The 14,564-nt window shown below is 38.5% G+C and overlaps 1 long non-coding RNA gene across 1 annotated transcript in view; it reads right to left on the bottom strand.

Moving 5' to 3' along the window:
• Positions 1-14,564, bottom strand: part of LOC137146821 (uncharacterized) — a 56,440-nt gene that overhangs the window by 21,508 nt on the left and 20,368 nt on the right. The gene's annotated exons all lie outside the window — the stretch shown is intronic.

Raw genomic sequence — 14,564 nt, 5'->3', positions numbered from 1 at the left:
TGTATTGAAAGAATAATAAGAATAATTGAAAGAAGAAGAAGAGTTTAAGACTGAAAAAACAGGCACATGGGCAGGATAAACAATATGAAGATCATAATTAACAAAGATTGCTTGGCATGCATTTCAAGGCTGAGGTAGGCAAGATGCCCAGGAGAAAGACAGAATAGCAAAACTTATAAGACAAGCCTATGGATGCAGCGAGGAACTAATAAAAAGCAGAAACTTTCATCTAGTCTCTAATGATTTTGACACCATGTAATTTTTTTTTTTTTTAAAGTGGGGGAGGGAAGGTTTGGCCAATGGATATTCTGTTTTGTTTTGTTTTTGTAGCTATACCTGTAGGCAGTAGTTCTGAACATAACAGAATACAGAGATTCAAATAGCGAGCAAACTTTACTGGTAATAGCCAACCGCAGCAAAAGAGAATTTCACCGCAGCCAACAATCCAGCATTTCTTCCAAGTTGCAGCTGTGTATACATCTATTTAAAAAGAACTCATAAGATTACTTTTAATAGTGCCATCTGGGGACTAACAACAAAAATTATAGTCTGACCTGGCTGTGAGGATAATGATTGTTCCTTGTTACTAGAACTCTCAAGAAGTTAATGTTGACCCAGAGACAGGACAGTAAAACATCCCCAATTTTTATATCATTGTAGTCACATATAGTATTAGTCCACACTCACAAAAAAATTTGTTTTTTTAATCAAAGTATAACTTAAAACCTATTTGGTTAGATCAATATGAGCTTTGCTTTTTTGCCATGGCTTCATGTTAATTTATACATTAATCTTAAATGGAATAATTATTTGTAATTATATTTAATCAGAGAAGTAATAATCTTGTAGATAGTATTGTTACTTGCTATTTGTAAAGGTTCATAAAAATCCTGAACTACATTTGTGTGTGTAATATAACATTTTCAAAACACTTATATGAAGTATCCTTTTCCTGTACGCCCACAGGAAGCAACTGGACACTAAACTGAGGGATGCTATAGAAAACCCTAATATTAATAAACAAACATTTGATTTCCTTTATGGATTGTAAATTAATCTTCAGAACAGTTTGCAAAGATTGCAATTTTTTGTGGATAAACACCACAGGTCTCATAGTCTGGAGTTAACCGTCGTTGTCCAGCAGTCTTTGGTATAAAAGGCAAGTCTGAATGAATGCACTTTTTAGCTGGGACAGAAATTCATAGTATAAGCAGAAAAGCCATTGGTGCTACTAAAATTATTCAGAATGAAATTATGACCTCATGATCTTGTCCAGAATATAAAAAGGTGTTAAGACCAATAGTACCTGTGCCGAAAAGATTGAGACAGAAAGAGAAGAGAGCAATAGGAAATGAAATGGATTAATCACTAAAGGACAAATCCTGCCTTGTGTTGTGTGTATGCAGTTCCGTTGATGACAAAAGAATTGGAGTTGTCAATATCACTCAGTTTTGTGCCAATTTGGTATTCTGGGAAACTCAATCCATAGCTGATTGAAATCACAATTAATTATGTCAAAGAGGTTTCAAAACATCCCTAAACATGATAGATATCAGATGGGAAGCTCAGAAGTGTAAAATTATCTAAATAATGATCAATTACTGTGTAAAGTGATGTTCAGGAATATATGTTAATGCTTCCAGCAAGGAAGTGAAAAATAAAGTAGGGCCCAAGTTGCAGTTTCTTGGGACAGTGCTATGTTTTTAGAGGAGTAGAGTACACTGAATCTGCTGATTTAAGGACCCATAACCATTTTGTATATAAAAAATGGGGGGGGAGGGAGTCAGAGGGGAGCCTAGAGGGATGATTACTAAGATCTTACAAAAGCATTACCAAAAGGACCTGCATACATTACAGTAACAAATAGTTCCCATAGGGGAAAAATAGTAACCATAGGTGGGCATGTATAAAAGCCACCATTGAAGAAATAAGTACCTTGTCCAAAGTGTATACATTTCAGAGTAGTTTCAGGGGTGTGAGGTGTTGAGGAGGCCAAAAGGAGATGCTGCACACAGCACTACTACCCATGTGGCAGCTTTTGTAGTAGGATGTGTGGAAATTTGCAATTAACATTTTCAAGTCTCTTGTTATCCGAATCAAAGGGCACACACTCCACATAGCCCTTGCGTGCTTAAACATCAACTGAAACACGGATATTTTGACACAAGGTACAAATTTCTGCCATTAGCAGATTGATTAATTTGCTATCAATTTTCTGTAGTAATTTATATTTTTTTCTCTAGGTAGTATAAGTGCTACTTGGCCTATGACCTGATCCCTCCTATTTTACCCCACAGGCTTTCTTGGCTGATGTTCTTGTGGGACCGCTTTTGCTTTGCAAGTTAGGGTAGCATAGCAAAATAAAATAAAATAAGAGCTTTCATTTTGTACGTAGAATCAGAAGGCAAGTTTAGTACTAAGTAGCTATGTTGTTCAGAGCGCAAGTCACTGGAGCATATGGGCCTTGGGGATGCATCTGAACGACTAATACAACCCACAGTTAAAAAGATAAGAGTACCATTGAACTACTACAGGATCATTAGGACAGTATGTCTAACAAGCATGTGCTCCAATATTCTGGAAAATGGGAATGGATTCTCAAAAAGTGAGAGATTTCAGGGCTGTTAAGAAGAGGTGCTGCATTTTATGAGTGCACGATTATTCCAGCAAGTACATGAAAACAAATGCACAGTAGCTTCCTCAGAGTGTTCCCTAGTGATTACACTCTGCCTATTTGTGGTTTCGCACCTCTTTCACTTAACTCAGAGCTGCACTACACGTAAAATCTACCAGAACCTGCAGATTTGTAACCTCCTCACAAGTTTGTGAATCCACAAAACAAACCCTATTTGCCAGAAATAATGATAATACTATTGTTCGTTTCAGAATTCAGCCAAGTATAATTCAGGCAAAGTTTCCATCGAGGAGAGGAGAGGAGGGGAGGGAACAAACAAAACCCCCCAACATTGATGCAAATGTAAGTTGAGAGAAATCAATCAGGAGGAAAGGTTGCTAATGTTAAGCAAGTTTGTGTTTCTCCCCCACACTGCCCCTCAGGCCTGAGAGGCACCCCCTGTAAACATTTGCAGTTCTATCTCATTGTCCTCTTTCAAATCCCTCCTCAAACGTCTCCTTTGCCATGAGATCTACAAAAAACTCGACATCAGTTAGGCTGCTGGTTTGATGAAACCACAGCCTACCTGCTGATCAATATTATCCCATTGTTTCCTTATGTCTGTATCTAACTGTTGTCTCTTGTCTTGTACTTAAGTGTAAGCTCTTCGGGCCATGGATGAATTTTTTGTTCAGTTTGTGCAGTGCCTATTACAATAGGGTCTTGGTCTAGGACTGAGGCTCCTAGACTTCACAGTAATACCAAAAATAACATTGCAGAGATATCAAGCCATCAAAAGTGCTTTTGTTTTCATATAAAGTCTCAATATCATTATAAATCATTCATCAGTTAAAATATTATTTATTACAAAACCACTTTGTCATGAAACATTGCACACGATATGATACATTACAGAACAAATAGTCTTCTTATTTGGCTTCATTTTTATATCTTATTGATACCTTTTAAAACAAAGCCAAGTTTGAAGAACATCGGTTCAGAAAATCCCACTGGTTAGACAAAGAAACATTTAGTGCTCATAACTTCAAAGGCCATTGAACCAATTCCTGCAAAGTAGGCTTGTTCCTTAGTCATGTTTATTGCTACAGTCAGCAGCCCATTGGCAGTTGCAAAAAGCAGTCATAAATTAAAGTAGCCCCAGGGATGCTGCTATTTATACTGGGGATCACACTGGTCCCCGGGGTATGCAGAATGTAGAGGGCACAAAACTACCTTTGTCCTCCAGTCCTCCTGAAATGGGCTGTGATGAAGCACAGAATCAGGCCCACAGAGTCCTTTGTGTAAAGTTATCTAAAATGGCTTGCATGTCACCTAATATACCATAAATGTGTGCCAAAATTTCTATTGTTATACTTGTTGATAGGAAAGTGAGAATGAGCATATGACTTTTATACTTCCTACTCACTGGTATTTGCACGTTTTAATGGAAGAAAAGTAAAGTAGGAAAGTAACTCTAAAGCTAAGAATAATGTTACATTCAGACAGAGAAACCTTGCATTTAAAATGCTCCTAGATATTAGGATCAGTGGAATGTCTGAAAGGGACTAATGTGTGAGAGCAACGTTTCCTGATTCATGTCTCAAGGACAAAATTGCTATTATTCTGCCATCCCATGCAGACATGGATGGATGCTCTCATAAACAAAATGCTAGAGGCCATGTCACTGTTCTGCTTACTTCCAGCTTTCCACCTCTATACTTCCAGACCAGACATATCTCAATGACTTCTTGTGACAACATGGAGTGCAAAAGACAGTGACACTCAGACAGGTAGCCAACAAGTAGCAGCATAAACTGAATAGAGCCCACACTGTTTCTAAGGGATTGGCTCCACATGTCATTTGTACTGCTTTAACTAGTATGGATGCAGTTATATCAGCGCTCATACCAGTATACTTATTCCTATACAGGCAGTGGAATAAACTAAACTAGAAGAAGACACCTTTATACTGGTATGACTGCATCCACACACGGAGCTGTACTGGTATAACTATTTCTGTTTAAAAAATTATACCAGTAACTGAAATAGCTACAGCAGTATAAAAACTATTTATAGACCAGATCTTAGTACTTTTCTCATCTCCTCAGAATGAATCGAGACTCCATGAATGCAAGCTCCATCTGACTGCTTATGGGTGGAAGGATTGTTCTATGCTGAAAGGTCACTGGATGTCAGGGAAGATCTGGAAGCTATGAAGCCAGGTACTGCCATTTCTCTTTTAAATGTTGTTCTCATATTTTCAGCGCTCCTGGAGATATTGTCACTGACAGATCAATCTTGCTGACTTAGGCTAGTATTGAACTTTTCACATTTTAATGTTTAACTTTATGGGGATTTTTTGTTTTCAAAATATATCACGTTTAAATACACTAAGAAAACTATCTTATAAATGTGTAATCATCATAAAGATGATACCAAATAAGAAGTCAAGTGTGTTTGTACTCACACGCACACACTAGTCAGGCCAGATTCTGATCTCAGACACAGCCATGTAATTCCATTTAAGTATGCTACATCCGGCATGCTGGTGATTCCAATGTGGGATGGGTATTTCATTCTAGGTCTGCTATTGTTCTCCCAGAGCATCCAAGAGGAAGAGAGGATGGAATAATGGCCTCTAAAATGTAATTCTCTCTCCTTCAAAATTATTTCAGCGGATAAGACAGACAAGGAGAGAGTGTGAGCTGTGTGGTGGGGTCAGGATCTGTTCTTATATTAGAAGTACAGTTCTTCACTACACTCTTTTTTTCCTGGAAAACTCTAGAGAAGCAGTAGGATGAGGACTTTTTTTCAGGAAAAGAAATCTGATCTACCAGAGTGGACATTATTTTTATTTACATTGTTTAAAGCACTTTGGTTTTTATTTCCGTTGACATCTGTTTAAATCAAACACCAAACAAGCAGTTGGAAGAAAATCTCCTTTGTTAAAGATTCGACATCCCCGTTCCTGAATTTAATAAGTGGGAGAGAATCCAGTCTAAACCTCTGTGTTCTCCAAAGGAGACTTCCAACAAAACAGGGAACTCAAGACCTGAACTTCCTGATGGCTCTATGGTTAAAACACAACCTAGTTATTTTAAAAATATTTGCCTATCAGTAATAGTGTTCAGGTCATCTTTTTACATCACAATGAACCAAACAAAAGAGCAAACCCAGTTTTTTCACTGCTCTTTCAGTCAGCTTAAGTAATTATAGTAACAGTCACTTCAGTTCTGTTGATAATTTAGACCTTGCCCTGCCATCTATTTATCCACAGAAAACGTCACATACCAGCTGGCTACAATGAGGGGAGAAGCAGGTGAAGAGAATTTGTCCAGCAAATGTGTACACAGATTAAGTAGAGTTGTTTTCTTACTCCCCCATGTCCCAACTTTACTCTACAATTTACCATTGGTTTTAATGAAACTCACCCAAAGTTTGTGAGCCGAATAAATTTGGGAACTTCCTTTCCACTTAGTTGCCAGAGCTCTTGCAGTTCTTGTTCAAGAGTTTTGCTTTTAATAATTTTCCTTTAACACCCTTTAGCTAGAAACATTTTCACCAAAATGATAGATTTAATACTAGCCTCAGAATATTTCCCTGCATGCATCACTCAAAGCTTATGATTAGTTTATGCTGCTATCAAGCATAAATGCTCTCAATGGACTCTAAAAATAAAACACATTTTATTCCTTTTATATAAGGAAGATTTCTATTTTATTGGTAACCAGTCACTGCTATTATGTAGAATTTACAAGAGGCTTTGCCTGGTTAAGGACTGCAGGATTTGGCCCAGAGACTATAAGGATCATTATAGTTAAAAAGCTCTATGGATTAGAGCTGGGCAAACTACGCATAGCAATTTTTTTTTTTTTTTTATAAAAGATTTCACACCTTTTTGTCTATTCATGAATAGACATTACTTTTATTAGTGTTTCTCTTTGAAATTCTTTGACTAATTCATAGATTCCAAGGCCAGAAGGGATCACTGTGATCATCTAGTCTGACCTCCTGTTTAACACAGGCCATAGAACTTCTTTCAAAGTAATTCTTAGAGTGGATCTTTTAGAAAAACATTCAATCTTGATTTAAAAATTGTCAGTGATGGAGAAACCAACCTGACCCTTAATAAATTGTTCCAGTGGTTAATTGGTTTCACTATTTAAAAATTTACACCTTATTTCAAGTCTGATTCTGTCTAGCTTCAGTGTCCAGACATTGGATTGTGTTATACCTTTGTCTGTTAGAGGGAGGAACGCATTATTAAATAGTTGTAGAAACACACCCATTCTATGATTCCCTGTTTAACCAATTCACCTCAGAATGTAACTGCAGTCATCTTTTAATCAAGTGAATATGTACCACATTCATTTTACATCTTTCTAGATTTTTTAATCAAAATGTCACACCATGCCATGTCTAATACTTTACAGACGTCTATTACATCAACACTATTACATTTATCAACCAAACTTGTAATCTAATAAAGAGAATCAAGCTAGTTCGAGAGGATCTATTTTCCATAAACCCATATTGATTGGCAATAGTTAACAAAGAATCAAAGCAAAGTAATATAACTGAGTCATGTATCAGCTGTTCCATTATCCTGTCTGGGATCAATGTCAGATTGACAGTCCTATAAATACCTGGGTAAATCCCATTCACCCTTTTTGAATATTGGCACAACACTAGCTTTCTTCTAGTCTCCTGAAACTTCCCCAATGTTCCAAGACTTATTGAAAAATCAACATTAAAGTCCAATCATTTCCTCATCCAGCTCTTTTAAAACTCTTGGTTGCACGTTATCAGGACCTGCTGATTTATGTCTAATTTCAACAGCTACTGTTTACTATCATCCTCAGATACTAGTGGAATAAAAAGAGTTATCATATGGTATGACTACAGCATGTGTTTTTAACTAATTACAGAACAGAAATATTTTGAACACATCTTTTCTGCATTATTCTACAATTTCCACCTAATAATGGACCTATATTATTGTTAGGATTTTTTCTGGTCCTAATATATTTAAACTCGAGTGTCCTTAAGTCTCCTGGTCATAGATTTCTCCTTGTGTCCCTTTGCTCTCCTTCTCAATTTTCTACAGTTACTAGCTTCTATTTATATTTATTATGAACTTTCCCTTTTGGTATTTTTATAGCTGCCTTTATTCCCACTCTAAACTGTTAGGTTTTTTTAACTAAAGTTGCCTTCTTCCTCAATTGTGGCTTTTGGGGCATTGAGTAATGTGTTCTTGAACAATTCCCAATCACTTTTTTTTTATTAAATCCTTTCTCGCACCTGATTGGCTCATAATTGTTTTCAGCTTTGTGAAACTGGCCCTCTTAAAGCACTATATATATTTTATCACTGTCCTGGACTTTATTCTATTTCTACTTTATAAATGTGATCAACTCATGATCACTTGTACTTAAGTTATCATTAATTTTTAATTCTGTGATCAGTTCCCTTTTATCTGTCAAGAAATTGTTGGATGCAAAACAAATTTAAGACTGGAGTGCTCATGATCTATGCTCACTGTATAGATTAAGTATTTGTTATTACAGCCATGAGACCAATCAGCTTAGTCACATGTTACTACTTCTGTTCTTTGACTGGATGAGAAACTGTAATAAAGACAAGAAAAGCACATTTCTCCCAGGAGAAGGGTGGGGGCAGCTAAACTGTGAGGATTAAGGTATTCAAACTTTCTCTTTGGGGGCCTACTTGAATGAAGTGTTGCCTGAGACCCCACTATGCTATTTTTCTAGTAATGGAACTTTATTGGCAAGCTCCTATTTTAAATTCAATTTTCTCTCAAATTATTCACGCAAAGTAATTGTGTGGAGCACACATATGAGCAGTCCCAGCTGCAACATATGTAACTAGATTCTTGTCTATTTTATTTAAATTGTCTCTGTACCAAGGCTCTAAATAAGAGTTTTGTAGGGTCTTAGATGCAGAGGGTGTGATCACATATCTTCAGTCTCATCAAACGGTGAGATCTAGGGCTTTGGTAAACAATCCCTATAAGGCTTTGTAGTTAAGCACTGTGTCCTCATTCCAGATTTTAGTGTTGTGAGTGAATTTATAGAATTTACTGGTATTCACTAATTGCTTTTTCCCAGTTATTGTCACAAGTTAGTAACTGCTGTGTGTAAAGGTGGGAAGGGTCCCCACAATGGCTTAGCACAGTAGCCAATGGTCTAATATTGCAGCAAATCTACTTGTGTGAATTAAGCTTTGTTTTATGTGTAACCATCTTTAGTAATCAGCACTTGCAATAAACAGATGGTAGCAGTGCTGAAAGGGACTCCACCCAAACTCCCCCTTCCCCCCAACATTTACATCTTCACAGCAGCCTATGCATAATCCTCACATGGGCAGCACCAGCATGAGTTATCACAACCTAGCTCTTCTTCTACTGGCCAGCCACAATGATATGCTGCATGATTAGCCTACTTTGCACATTGTAACTGGGAGGAGCAGGCCATTAAAGACTGGGCTGATATGATGTGGCTGGTGCGACATATGTCTTGTGTGTGAGAGAAGAGAGGAGGCTTCTGCCACTGCAGACATCAAAGTTCTGTAGTTGGTGTTTAAATGTTTGTTACAGACTGTGTGCACACCACTGCTGTCAATCAACACTTTGCCTTACTAAAGATAAATACACACCACCAGACACAGCAGGAAAGGATTCCAATGAGAAACTGGCCTCCTCCAAGTTAACAGTGGAGGATGCGAGAGGATTTTAGGGAGTGCAATTTCCCCTCCATCCATCTCTGGAAACTCCACTTTGAGCTCCCTGAAATATGCCAGCAGATCAATTGGAGCAACATAAATAAAAGATCCAGGATTCGGTTTTTAATCATCTTTGTAAATAGTTCTATTAACAGTTGGACTGTTGGTTTTTCAAGGAAAACTCCACATGTATCAAGAACAACAAATGCAGCAAAAATATTGCTCATCCTCCTTATCACCCATGAAACCTGGCTGTTTATTTATTTATTTGTTTGTTTTAAATATAAAAAGGGTTTCCCCTACTTTAAAGGCCAAGAGTACTTTGGAATCATTTTAGTGAACTTTAAACTACCGCCATATAAATACTAATTTCGTTATCTAACTGCCTGTGTGTAGACATACACATCACTTAATTAAAAAAACTCAACTCAGACAAAAGTGATACAGAACACATTCCACTCTACTCTCTCCAGCTAAATGTTTCTGACTCTGAGGAGGAAAAATGAGAGGAGAATGGTAGCACCACAGGGGATTAGCTGGAAAGAAAATCAAGACAAGCATTAAGTGGGAAGGAGGTTCCTGGGGAGGTGGCCTTCAACATCCACTCGAAGGTAGGAAGATTTAGGCAGGAGGACGACAAAATCTGAAGAGGACAGTTGTAACCTCTCTTCTCTCCTTAATGCTCATTCTCCTCCCTAGGAGATTTCCCTCCTCCTGCACCTTCCCCCCCCCCCCCCCCCCCCGCACCTCCAGAGTCCAGTACCCTCCCATGAAGATGTTGCTCTCGTCTCTTGTAAGATTCCTCCTCTTCTGCAGTCAGTATGTGAGTGGAAAAATGGTCCTCATAGTCCTCAAAGAAGGCGTGCAGCCACTGTGAGTATCCCTGGCAACTGCTTTTCCTCTTGCTGTTGCCTCTTCTGGAGCAAAGCACTACTCCCTCAGAGGTGAAAGCCACAACCCCTATTAACTTGATCATTAGGTCTCCAATTTCTCCCTGTTGTGAACCTGCGGATGAACCCATGCAGGTGAGGTGCTCGCCCTGTCCTCATTGCAGCCTTGGCTTATTACAAAAGTGCTCTGCAGGAGAGCTATGTCTGTATATGTAAATAATCAACAGGTAAGATGCCAGGAGTTGGCACACAAGAATCGGTAGCATTGTTCTTAGGTTTGCAGGACCAATAAAACTTCTTGTTATGAACTGCAGATGGCTTACTCTGGGCAACTGTTTAAATGCAACTCTTAACAGACTCACCTGCATTTCACAAAGATTGCAGATTAGAGTGATTTGATTCTATACACCCTCTATCAAGCTAGCTCTCTTTCTTTCCCATCTCCCTCAAGGAGGAGTGGGCGCTTCTGCTCATCTCACCTCATACTACTCCACTTATCTTCCTTCGTTCTTCCACTCCTTTTCTTTGTCTCCACTTTTCCCCTCTCCTCATTGTCACTTACCCTTCTCCTTTACCACACCCACAAAGGATATTCTAAAATAGCTTAGAATTCCATTCATTCAATGCATTTTGGTTATAGGCCAGAAATGTTATTTCCATGGTGGTCATGTGACTAAAACTTTGCTCATATAAATGTATGGAAGAAGTAAACACAGAAGGGTTGCAGACAGTGATTCGAAGTGCAGTTTCTAATTTGCTGAAAGAGTCTCTGCCTTGCTTTAGCATGAATGCATTTCACAAGCTAAAAGGAAACTTGAGCAAAATGTGTTAGATCACAAAGGATATTAAAAACACCATCAGGAGCTCAAGCAGAGCTCTGCCAAGGAAAAAGAGTAATAATGTATTTTAAGAAGCACAAATAGAATTTCTGAGAAATGCACATTTCATATTTACCTAAGCAGAGTGAAAAACTCTTGTGCATATTTTTCAATTGAAGAATGGTTATAAAAAACCCGCAAGTACTTGAAATCCTCAAGTACTTGAATACAAAATCACAATGAAACTCAGTGTCTTACTGAAAGCAGCTACCAAAACTGATGAATGACCAGTTTCTATTTTCCTCTGCCATAACCAGATATGGGACTTCTCATGTGTCTGACAAAGTAACACCGCATGACAAGAAAAACATGAAAATTAGAACAAAGCAAGGGGGTCTGATTCTGATCTCGTGACATCCATTTTATATTGGTGTTCCTGCGCTGGTTTCAATGGAGTTGTTCCTCATTTTCACGGATGAGATTGAAATAAAGTTCTAGAATCCACCGGAGAGGTGGCAATCCTTCCCAGGAGACCAGGTCTGCAAACACCTCCGCACGCTATCATCACTGCATCCAAAGGATTTCAGAGGTAAAGTTACTCACTTAAGTAGATAGAACTAGATCCCAGGCCATTGTCTAATTTACCTTTTCGGCCAACTTGCTTCTGTATCTTTCTCAAGCAGCCTGAAGGCAAAGGATCAGCATTAGAAATTATGTATCTTGCTCTGATTCCTTCCTCCAGTTTGGCAAGGTACTGGTCATTTGTAAAAATGCTGCTTTTCCAGAACGATTGTTTCAGACAAGATAGCTTCTTTCTCCTGTTTTAAGTGAAGCTCCAATCTAGAAGTGGGGACGGGAGGCTGTCCCCGTACACAGAATGTCTTGCCCCACCGCCTAAGCCACTGAAAGGATACTATCCATCTTTGTCCGCCAAATCAAAAAAGCAAATCTGTTTTGAGATGTAGACCGAAGACTTTAGGAACAAGCTGGCTGAGAATAGGTGCATGGGTGGCTGCCAGCTTTCTAGCCAAGATCCTAGAAGTCTAAACATACTTGGCACCAGCCTGATTTTCCAGGAGTTCCTTTGTCATTTTGATCCTTAATCAAATTTAGAAACCCTGCTCATCTCTTAAAATTTCACAAAAGGTTTTTATTTTCAGTTCTCACCCACAACTCCTTGGAAGTGTTCTTTCCTGCTATTTATTTCTATTAGCACAGTTTCAAAAACTTATTCATAATAAAAGGGACAAGGTGAGTGAGGTAATATCTTCTACTGGATAATATCTTCTGTTGATGAGAGGGACAGGTTTTTAAGTTTACACAGAGCTCTTCTTCAGGTCTGGAAAACATACCCAGTGTCACAGCTTCATGTAGCCAGTTCGATTTGTGTGTTGAAGTTTTTTAAACGTATTTTCCCATTGATTTTTAGTGGTTATCCCTCTTATGGAAATCACTGCTTGCAGCCACAAGTCAAGGGGGGGGGGGGAGGGGAAATCAGAGTGTGGATTTCTAATGAGAACTATCACAGATGAAAAAGGTTTAGATTTTTCACCAGATTAGCATAGCATCATTTATAATGAATATGCAGGGCACTGCACTACATAACTCTGTCTGGGGTTTTTCTAAGAAAGCCATAAGATTTAAGGATTCTTGATGGACATCACGTCAGGCATTCCAGGGTCTACATACCATGGTAGAAACTAGCAAACTAATAAAATGCCCTGAGGAAGAAAGGAGTAGGCACAAAGGTTCAATTGCCTTATTTAATGTTAAATTCTCCTAACAAGGAGAAAGGAAGGGTCAGGGGAAAGAAAATTTCTGAAACTGAAAGCCTGGATAGTCACCCAACTATGACTCCCTGACAGTTCTATTGACCACAGGTTGTAATGGGATTTTAGATGGGTTCAGGGAGAAATTTAAAAAAGTCCAAGAAGTCAATTCCTTTTTGAAAGTGACCTTTTGCTTTATTTCTACAGATGAGTTCAAAGCAAAACCCTGGATCTAGATAACCGCTTCGCTCCCCAACACTGGGGAAATAATGGATCTGGATCTCAGCTTCATGACTGGCTAATAACTCCAGCATAATGAGGCAAAATACAATCTTAAAATGATAGGTAATTTCAGAGTCAGAGCCAAACCCAGCAACTAGAATCTATTTCATATTATTTTCTTCACTTGTGGGTGTGATAAGCTTCTCTCTCAATTTTCATCTGAGAGCTCTGCCTTGGATGTCCTGTCTGACACCAATGCTTGTAACCATGCAGAAGTGTCTTTTGCAGGACAGGGACCTCTATTATCTGGGTAAGAATTCCATTTGTCTGTTACAAATCTACTGACATTCCTTTGTCATTGGAGTGTCACACTATTTTTAGCCAGAAGCAGAAGTATCATGAAAAATTATTTCTCTTTTGAAATTTCCTGTCCCTGCCTTATCGACTCAAGATCATGAATTATTTTGAAGGATGCCCATCACTAGTACTATCTCAATCAGGCGACTGCTCTTTTCAAGAGCCGTGAATGTGTGCATATTGTGAAAACATCCCCCTTTCCAGGGGGAGGGGGGGGAGTAAGGGAGAGGGTGGGAGGGAGAGCATCTGTCTCTTCTTATCCAGCTAGAAAACACAACATCTAGCACCTGTGAACCAGCTCTATCCAGCTGATTGCATGCTGGTATGGATTTAAATGCAGTACATGATGTACGCCAGGTAGGGTGGGTGATGATAGATTCTGTAAGAGAAAAAACTACTGCAACATTAAAATCATTTCCTTCCTTTCATTGTCTTTCCTTTTATCTCCTCTGCCCATGTTCCTGTTTTTCTCCTTCCTCCAATGGCAGTAATATTGAATACTGATGAGACGTCACAACTAAGTCCAGCTCTCACTTGTCATGTTCATTTAAATGATCTGGGTTCCAACTTCCAAGCACCTAGCTCCAGATTTTTAGAAGTAATTGGCAGGTTATGTAACCCACCGACCATCAGGTAATATTATGGTAACTGTGTGCAGCTCTGAACATTTCCATGCCAGCCATGCACTATAATAAGCATGCTAAAGATGGGACTGGTTACTTTTTTTTGTAGGAAGAAAAAGGTTTGACAGGATTAAAAAATAATCCAACAATCACACAAAGGGCTAAGAGGAATCAGAGCATCTAAAAATAGCATCTATATTCAAAATTAATATGGAGACATTTATTGAAAGCAATACACAAATATCCCCTGACAACACTATTGCACTATGTAATCCAAACCGTATTTGCTTTCTGATTATGCAGGAGAGCAGCAACACAGCCTATGGAGAAAACCCTTTGCAAGAAAGCACTTTGTCTCACCCTCCTCAGTAAACAAACACAAGAGATATCCAAATGTGTTTTCAATGCATGTGGAAGTGAAAATATTAAAATCTGGAAGGTGCTGTTTCTACCACATTTCAACTTTCCTTCCTTTAATGTGGAGATTTAAAGCATTGAAAATGTTTTTACCCTTGTCCAGAAACATCAAG

This window comes from Emydura macquarii, unplaced genomic scaffold, assembly GCF_026122565.2.
Source record: "Emydura macquarii macquarii isolate MOO-44397 ecotype Brisbane River unplaced genomic scaffold, CSIRO-AGI_Emac_v2 contig_480, whole genome shotgun sequence".
NCBI lineage: Eukaryota > Metazoa > Chordata > Testudines > Chelidae > Emydura > Emydura macquarii.
This window is presented reverse-complemented; position numbering and strand designations above follow the sequence as displayed.